A 10,057-nucleotide genomic window follows, 5' to 3' on the forward strand; every position below is an offset into this window, starting at 1 on the left:
AATTCCTAAGGCAGAGCCTGACAAATTAAAAGTACCTGCACATGTTCACTGTTGTCATTATGCTGGGTTCCACACCCCTTCCTACCTTTGGCCTCATTCCTGCCCACTTAAAAATCTCTCTGTATCTCAGGCCCTTTCAAGCTCAACATATTTGGAGAAATATTAGTCAGCCCCCTTATTCCTAGAACTCCAAATCCTCACTTTGCTATCATTCCAACCCTGGATCAGGTGAGTGGATAAGACAAGAAGGAATTGTAGAGTGACAGTTGCTCAGGAGCCAAGATCAGTTTGCATTGTAATGCCATCTCCTCAAAGAGGGATCATGGAGGCAGATCAAGACGCAAGGAAAAATCAGGTGTGAGGCACATGCTTGCAATCCCAGAATTTAAATGTGGACACAGAAGGATTACAAATACAGTGCCAGCCTCAACTATATAGTGAGTTCCAGGCCATCTTGAACTACATGAGAACGTGCTCAAAAAACAAAGAAACAAACAAAAAGAGGCATAGATTCTGGGAAGATGACCCAACTGGTGTTGTTTTGTTTTGTTTTTAAGTCAGGATTAGGAGCATACCTGTAAACCCAGCACAGAGACGATGAAGCTTTGGGATCAATGAGAGACCCTGTTTCAAAAATAAGGCAGAGGGCTGGAGAGGTGTCTTTGTTAGTAAGAGCACTGGCTGCTCTTGCAGAAGACCCAGGTTCAGTTCCCAGAACCCACATGGCCTCTCACAACTGTCTATTACTCCAGTTCCAGAATACCTGATGCCCTCTTCTGAACAACTTGGACACTGCACTGCATGCATATGTTGCAAAGGCATAAATGTAATTAAGCACTCATGGACATAAAAATAAATATCTTAGTTCTGCCCATTTGCCTGAAAACATCCTGAGTGAGGTAACCCAGACCCAGAAAGACAAACACTGTATGTACTTACTCATAAGTGGATATTAGACACACAAACACCACACACACACACACACACACACACACACACACACACACACACAGGGGGGGGGTAGTTGTTAGGGGAGAAGTTGTTGCTAGCAAACAACTGAAATCCCCTGATTGGAGTGGTCTCTCAGTGGAGTCTTGGAAAAGGAACAGGCAAGAGCTTAGGGCTAACAGGGTCCCTAGACTTTCCCTGCTGAGAAACCAGGACCTAATTCCTTAGTAATAACTTGGAATGTCAAGTTCTTCAGAGGACAGAACATGGAGCCTCCCAAGTTGAACTGAAGAAATCTGAGGAGAATAAGGGCCCAGCAACTTGGCTCAGGGGCCCATTTCATAGCAAAGTACTTTAAGGCCCCCTTTCTATCCTCTACAAGGCTGCTGCCTCAGATCTTTCTGTATTACAATGGTGGAAGTGTCTTTTGGTGGCTTATTCTTCCTTTTTTATTTTTTTATTTTTATTTTTTTGCTTTTTTTTCTTACTTTTCCCTGCCTTTTTCTGTTTTTGTTATTTCTTCCTTTCTTTTTAGAAAATTTTCATTTCAATTATGACCCCAGCTCAGACATTCAAATTCTTGTGGGTTTTTCCTGTGGATCTTTCCTAGGACTGGGGAATTTGGCGGGAGAAACCACTGCACTGTGGCTGCCTCCCTCCACCCTCCCCATATCCTCTACTCCTGAGGAACGGAAAAGAAACTAGCCCCTGTGTATTCTGGAAGAAAATCCTTCTTCTCCACCCAGTCCCAGGGAGCCAGAGCACTAAGCAGATCTTTTCCCAGTTCAGCAGCTTTTCTATACAGCTCCAGGTGAGGGATTGATAGAGCCTGGAGAAGCAAAGTAGATCCACAACCCTGGAAGCTAGCCTCCTGCACCAAGGCCAATTTAGTCATGGTACCTCTCTGTCATCTTTCACTAGAGATTGGGGTGGAAATGTAGAGCCATGGGACTGCTCACCAACAGGAAAGAAAAGGCCCAGTCATAGAAACTTCTGGAAATATAGACTCAAGCTCAACATAAGGAAGCATTTCTCCAAAAGAGCCTTGTCTAAACATTAGCTAGCTATATCTTGGAAAGTGTTTGTGCCAGGCAAGGGTGTGGATACATGGGGATGGGTTCCTACAAAGGAGGAGTTGGGAGCGGGCAGACCTCTAGGGGCCATCCTGCCCAGGGAATGCTAGTTCTATAAGGGAGATGAGATGGAGATAAGGCATCAAGAGCCCATACTGATGGGGCTAAAAGACCCTAAGACCTGCATTGGTAGAGGGATTAGGGACCAAAGTGGGATTTATAGAAAGTGAGAGGCAGCCCATGATCATGAGGAAAACTTGGACATGGGTTGCAGCAGGGCCTAAGCCATGTGTCAGTGCTTGGCATATAGGTTGGAAAAGGAGAACAGTTGACAGGCACCAGCCACACAATGCCAGGGATAGGCTGGCAGGCTGTGGAGGCATATGAGACCCTTCTACTTGTGCAGTTGGGCTCCTGGAATAGGCATCATTGCCTCAGAGCATTGGGCTGCCCTGGAGGATATCGGGACAACAAAATGTCTTGGAGCACTCATACTGCTTTTAGTATTAGACCCAGACCCCTGTGGAAACCTTAGCTGGGACCCCCAGTGAAATATTACTAATAGAGGGGATTGAAAGGTGACCAAAAGATAGACTGGCTTTTGCTGCCTCTCTCATGGAATAGTAGAGATAGGCCCTCCTGAGACAGAGGTGCTCTACGAACGTCCAGACATGTTAGGCTAGCTCCGGGCCAGGAGTAGTCACAGGAAGCCTTCAAGGGACTAAGGCAACCTCCAATTTCAAATCTTCCATCCCTGAAGCTCTCCAAGAAGGGCCATGGACACCAAAGTCAGACTCAAAGAAAGGGCAAGCATGGTGTAGTAACATGAGCCTTTAATCTGAGCACTCAGGATGCAGGAACAAACGGATCTCTGTGAGTTTGAGGCTAACCTGCTCTACATAGTGAGTTCTAGGACAGCTGGGGCTACAGAAAGACCCTGTCTCAATAGAAATGAAGAAAGAAAGAATGAAAGAAAGAGGAAGGAAGGGAGAGAAAGGAAAAAAAAAACAGCAAGTCCAGTCCTGAGTGTGTGGGCATGCCCACACATATACTTGCTTCAGGGAAAGTAATGGGGCCCAGCAATCAAGTTAGGCTGAGGACAACCCAGGTTGGGCCTCCAATGTGATCCCAGACCAGTCCTGGGGCTGGCAAGAGACTCTAGAGTGGGCCCAACACTTTCTCAGGCGTAAACAGAGCCTGTGGGGTGGTATGCATACTCAGGAGAGTGTGCCTAGTCCCCACAAACTGGAGTAGAAGTAGCTATGAAAAATGGGAATAAAAGCTGTGTGTCCTCCTTCCCTAGGCCTAACAACTTAGGGAATGGAGTGTGCAGCTGCACATGCACAGGACTCAGCCAAGGCTGGTGAGGAAACAGCGTCAGCACCAGGACCACCCCTCCACAGGGAGACTCTTGGGTCTAGACTTCTTGGCAAGGCCAGCAGGGTTGAGTCACATGTGTCTGGAGAGAGAAATGCAGGCGCCAGGACTGGAACACAAACGTGCCCACTCACAGGGCCGCCGGGGAGGGGGTACTCGACTTCAGATTCTCACAAGTCTGTCTTTTCCCCCAGCCAAGCCCGTTTCTGTCTAGCCTCAGTCCTGTGCCTGAAGCCCACCTGATGGGATAAGACAGCTTTCATAGACAGTCAAGTGGAGCCCATGCTTTGGGTCCAAATCAACTGGAATTTCAGTCTGGTAAGGAAGATGGGAAAGTGGTCCCAAAGCCCCCCTTTCACTGGTACCCTCCCCAGGGATACCCAGACCCCAGCCGGAGAAGGCCTTGGGCCCTCTTCCATGCCTGTCAGTGCCTGGTGCCCTCCATTCTCTCTCCAGCTGTCTTCCCTACAAAGGTTCTGTTCCCTCCCTCCACGTCTCCCATTCTCATCTCCGGCAAGGCAGCTCAGAGGATGGCATGAGTGTAAATGTGAATGGTCTTCTATCTACATTGCCCACAAAAGCATCTGCAAGAGTGCTTCTTTAATTGGGAGCAGATCCTCTGAGGTTTCAATGGTATTAAAATAAGCTAAGCTTCCTCTAGGGAAGGGTCACTGGCAGCAGGAGCAAGGCACGGAAAGTTTTACTTTTCTCTTCTGGAAGCTTTAAAGGGGAAAGGCCCCTGTGTCTTTACTGGCATAAAACAGCTGCCGTATGTGCTCCGAGGCCTGCCCACATGTATATATGCAGACCTTGTATTCTTGTGTATTTGTGCATGCAAGAGCACACACACACACAGCTGCTGTACACAAATAAGATGTGAAAGGTCAAAGAATGGGCCTGTTCCCTGGCTGGTGTGCATGAGCCACCAAACCATTGTTCTGTCCCACACCCTGGCAGGAGTGAGGGCACATGGGAGAGACTCCATGCACTGGGAAAATGCCACAACTTCTTGTATAGAGTGACAGAGCAGCAATAGCTACCAATGCATTGTTCCTGAGCTCCAGATACTTTCCTGACAGAAGCCTCGATGTTTGCTAACCCACCTTGCAATCCAGCCCTTAAGCTTAGGCAGGTGTACAATCGATACTCTTTTTCACTCACGGCAAGCTACGATCAACTTCTCCCCTAAAAAACTCACACCTGTTCCCATCTCTGTCTTTGTGAGCCCAGTGGGTCTGTATTGCACCTGGCAGCCAAGGGCTAAATCTGTGAGTTGAGTTGTGCAATTCTTTTGCTGAGAAGTTCCTGGTGGCTCTGTTTTCTTTGAGGGCAAAGGTAATATTTCCTGGTCACCTTTGACACCTTTCTCAAGCAGACCTTCCTGTCCTTTCCCAGTTTCAGCCCCTCACTCAACCTATTTCACTATCCCTGCTGTTTCTAAATTTGAGTTAAACATCCGCAACTCAAGGCCTTTGCACTGACTGGCCTTCCTTTTTGAAGGGTTCTTTACCAGTGTCCTATTTACATGGATGTCTCCTTTTCATTTGTATCCCAGAATAAGTTGCTTTCTCAAGGCCTGTGACAGATTTCTGTCAAAAACACTGCTTCCTGTAGCGTACGCTTGTAGTGGCTCAAGAATGTTTGGTGAGAAAAGACTCTGTTCTCCAACCCTCCTATGATGAGAGAAGAGTCTAATGGTTGTACAGCGTTGAGGAGACTTGAGGGACAAAAGCTCTGCATATGGAAAGAGGGCCATGTGGGAAGGGAAAATAAAGTTGGCAGGAGACCCTTGGAATTCAGGAATTGTGCAGCTAGAAACTATGATGTTTATATCGAACAGATTCTTCTCCCTACCTACAATCTGTTTCTAAAGCTTTCTAAGAAGTGCTTGTCTGCCATATTGAAGTAGAGAGACTGAAGCACTGAGCAGGAAAGATTGCTCCTGAGATTTCAGGACCAGTCAGGCCATAGCAGAGCATTGAGTCTGAAGCCATTTACATCAAGCCCTAGGCCTCATCCTGGTTCCTGAAAAAAAAAAATCCCAGTGCCCCTCCCACCCTCCTTTCCAGACACAGGCTTAGAATCAGTGCTGGCCTGGGGCCCTAGCTGGCTCAGCCTGAGTAGAGTCTGAGTCTGCGAATGAGCTCTTGGGGAGAGGGGAGGACAAAACCCAAACTTGATGGGAACTGTTGGTTCTGCTGAGCCCAACCCCACAATATGTTTCTGCCCTGTGGGGTTCCTTCCAGGTTCCAGAGATGTCTGGGCACTCTGGCTGGACAGAGTAGGTTTCAGAAATACCATTCCCCAAATGCCCACCTGGATTGGTCACTGCACTTCCAAACCAAGACAAGGGCAGCCAGGCCAGGAACTGGGAGCACCTCAGACCTTGGGCTTCCTGCCTAGGTGGGGAAGAGGGAGTATCCCTCCGTCTTCCAGGCTGGCTGCGTCAGAGAAACCTGGGAGCAAGCTTCTCCCCACCCCCTTCTCAGCTAATGGGAACCAGATGGCAGGATGTTTAGTCAGAGCCTGGGGAGCTTCGAGAACAGGGGAAATGGGTAGGGGGCCAGAATTCCAGGATCTATCCATTTGGGGGGAGGGGTAGCACCAGGGCCATGTACAGGGACCCAGATTCTAGGCCCACCTCTGCGATGCCTAGATCAAAAGGTTCTCAGACTTGAGTGGCTCTCCCATCCTTTCTCTGTAAAATGGGGTGGTGGAGGGATGATCCCTCTGTCTGGCTTTCCAGAATAAGGGAGGACTGCACACTTCAGGCCTCTCAGGCATAAGAGGTCCCCTTCTCTAGCCTCAGCAATGGCCTCCCAGACAAAAGACTGGGCCCAGGCCATTGTCAGTACCCACAGGTTTCATAGTCAGACATTGGTCTCTTCCCTGGCTCCTAAGACAGCCCTGGTGTCTGATTTTCAGGTAAAAAACCAGAACCCTGCAAGGAAGTAGTGGGGAAAGGACTGTGAATGGACTTTGTGTGGTTCGGAGTGGTGGCCCCTCCAGAACAGTGACTCCCTGGTCTTTCTCTTACCAACCATAGTATACCTGCTTCAATACACTCAAGTGGAGAAATATTGAGGAGCCCAGTGAAAATCTACTTGCAAGAACTCCTAATCTCAAAGCCTGCCCCTGCCCATCTCCTAGGGCCTCTTCACTACTCTGTGGCCAAGAGAGTAAAACATGGTCTCTGCCCTTCCCCCACTACTTCCCTTTCTCCCCTCCATCCAAGCCTTGCCCATAATTAACTCATTTTTATTTTCAGATCACTTCCAAACATAATTCAACACTGGACAGAACTGTAGGAAAAGCTTCCTCAATGCTGGCCCTAAACAGCTGAGCCCTGTGGCAAGCTGTAGTGCTTGCCAGCCCCAGCCGCCTGCCCACTCAGCCCCAAGAACTGAGTTTAGAGCTGGGGCTGTGGAGATGCACAGTGGCTGGTATCTAGGCCAGGTGTTGTAGCAGAGATTGCTGATATCCCGAGGAATGGTTAATGGATTCATGTAGATACCTCCTTTGCCTATGCCCAGTAGCACCTTCATTCAGGCCCAACCTCCTTTCTACCTGGTATCATCCAAACCCACAGGGGTCCCTCAGTTCTACCTGGTGTTGGGGAGGTACAGGAGCTTATGTGGACAGTGACTCCCGACCAAGAAGTCTAGCAGACTTGTAAGATGGATACATCCAGGCAGTGCCTACTGCACATACATTCTAATGGGGAACACAGGGTACATATTGTCCCCCATTTCACAGAAAAGGAAGTGATAGAAGCACCTAGAGCCAACCCTATCCGCAGGGAGGCCAGTGTCCAGGAAACCCAAAGTCTCTGTTGTCTGTGGAAGTTGGGAGGGGGGCGGGAGGAAGAGGCCTTGCTGCTTGTATCTATGGCAGAAATCCATGTATGGAATGAATAGGTTGTGTGGATACCAGATTCTTCACTGCCCCAGACATCCCTGGTACCTGCCCCATCTCCTGAGGAGTCCCTGCCCTTCTCTTTTCCCTGCCATGAAGGTGGGGCCTGGCAGCCTATGGCAGGTATCCTGCCCTGTAATGGGCCTCATAGGCCCACAGTGTAAGGAAACAGATGCCCTATTCATGGAGGCACTGGGCCTGAGCCAGTGAAGAGTCAATGTGGGCCTTACAGAGAAAGCACAAGCTGTTGAATCCAGGAAAGAATCCCTGTCTTTCTCATCAGATGGGAGCAGTGGTCATTGTGGGGAGTTAGGAACAAGGTACTCATTGGTTTGGTAGAAGGGAGGTCTTGAGAAGGGAAGGAGAGACAGAGTAGGCAGAGATGGCTCCTAAAAACAAAGCTAGAGCCAAGAGTTTAGGCAGGATTGTCACAGGCCATCCTGCCATCACTCTGTATGACCATGTATCCATTCAGTTGTGGCCACCATTCCATCTCTTCAAGCTTTTCATGCCCTCTGCTCACCAGGGAGCCCTGCCCGCAGGGGCCATGAAAGGTATGCTGCTCCCCATCCTGGCTCTTTTGGGTAGGGTGCTGCTCTGAAGGGTCCCTGGCCAGGCAGGGGCTGAATGTGAGAGAGCCTGTGGCTCCACCAGCCCCCAAAGCTTTGCCTATCCTGCAGCCACCACCCAGCTGGTCCAGGTCATTCAACAGTGAATAACTACCACTGGTAAGATGAAGAGCACCTTGCTCTGCCACTACAGTACCCTTGGGTTACAGTAGATGGGGAGAAAGTCAGTCACTGGAGATTGCCTACTGGAGACATGCAGCCAAAGCCTGAAGCAATTCAGGGGCCCCAGAGCACCCTTACTGGAAGTTAATGAGTGTTGAAGACTTTGGGTCAGGGTTTGCTGGTAAGGAGTTCATCTAGCTGCTTCAATGCCTACCAGGACAGGAATAACTTGTGGGGTGGAACTGTGGGAGGTGAGGGGTTTGACAGGCAGATCTGGGCTCAAGGGGCCCTAAAACAAGGACTGCTTAGTACTGTGCTTGGTGGCCCTGTCCTAGGCCTAGGGAGGCAAGAGGAGCAAGATGGGTGGGTCTAGGCCCTCATCCTATTGCCTAATGAGAGCCCTCTAGACTTCTAGACCATGGAAGTCCCGAGTAATTATCACCCCTTTTTAAAGGTGTCTGATAGCCCCATAAGATAGCCTTCAAGCTTAACTACCCCACAACAAACCCTGCTTCCCAGCAGGTACTGGGGCTGCCACCTCCAAAAGTGAAGTGTGCCAGATGACAGTAATGAGTATCTCCACACATAAGGCCCTGCTTCAGCACTGGGTAGGGGCAGAGGGGGACACTGAGGCAATTCTCTCATCCTCTGCCCTTGGGAGGTACTGGAGAAGAGGAACTGAGAAGAGATCTTCCCAAAGATCTGACTAGGCTGACCTCTTCAATCAAAGACAAGCAAAACTCCCGTTGTAATCTGGGAGCCAGCTTGCATCTTGTCCCAGTGGATTTGGAGAGCCTCTAGTGAAAGCACTACTTCATTTCTAAGAGGCAGGCTATGCAGCCAATGACATAGGATGGCATTCTGCTTGCTCCCTCATTCTCCTATGGAGGAGGAAAACATGGCAGTGGAAGGCCTGTCGAGAAAAGGAGTTGTGACCATTCTACCATGAATATCCCATGGTGAGTGAGGGCTAGACCTGTAAGCCGAGCCTATGTTGGCACCTTTTGCAAAGCTGGGCAACCCAAACAGGCATGGAGATGAGCAGCTAGACTAGTTGACAAAGCTGGGCTTGACCCACTCTCAAGCCCCCCATCTGGAGCTCACCTTCCAGGCCAAGCATGGACCTGAGAATGAAATCACTCTGAGCAGTGTCTGAGATAAACACAGTGTATGAGCAACAGAATGGAACCCAACAGGCTCAGCCCACGGCAATAGCTGTCCTAGAAACTGGGACAGAAGAGCCCAGGGTGGGGAAGCTGAAGCCTTTACAGGCTAGCAGGGTTCCAGGAGCCAAAGAAGGGGCAGTGATCATAGAGGGGTTCGAGGGCAGAAAGACAGGAAGTCAGAAAACCAGAAAGAATCTAAATCCCAAGAGGATCAATGATAAGGACTAGCCAGAGTTGATGGCCGGTGTGTGGTGTATGCTGGATGTGATAAGGCTATTCATGAGTGCCCAAACTAACCATGGTTTTGTCAAGTCAAACATGCGCGGTAGGAGAGGAACCCTCCAAAGATATGACCCCTACTGGACTCAGTCACTGGCAAAACCCTTGTCACTCAGTTGGGCTCTTGATTGTGACTAAGCCAGGGCTGTCTCTTGATAGGGACCTCCTACCGTCTGGGTCAGGAGCCTGGTACCAGCAGAAAGAAGAGAGCAAAGACCAAGCTAGTGGAAGGAACACCTCAGAAGCCATGGGCTATGTACAGAAGAGGACAGGAAGCAGGCAAGGGCCTGGGCCTGGAATGACAGACCTGGGCACCACAAATCAGGCCATGTCCTCCCTGCCAGCTTCATGCATACTGGCTCAAATGGCTATTGTCTGCTACAATGTCAAAATGAAACATACCCTGGAGAACCCTGACCTGACCACACCCTTCCTAGCAGGTGGTTAACCCTTCTCTGACAGCTCCAACCCCACAGCAGGGGTGAGAAGGGTACAGACCTGCACTCTTGTTCTAACTACCTTCAAACCAGCTCTCATTATATCTGCCTTCCTGCAACTCTTGCTGTGG

Source organism: Phodopus roborovskii, unplaced genomic scaffold (assembly GCF_943737965.1).
Source record: "Phodopus roborovskii unplaced genomic scaffold, PHOROB, whole genome shotgun sequence".
Taxonomy (NCBI): domain Eukaryota; kingdom Metazoa; phylum Chordata; class Mammalia; order Rodentia; family Cricetidae; genus Phodopus; species Phodopus roborovskii.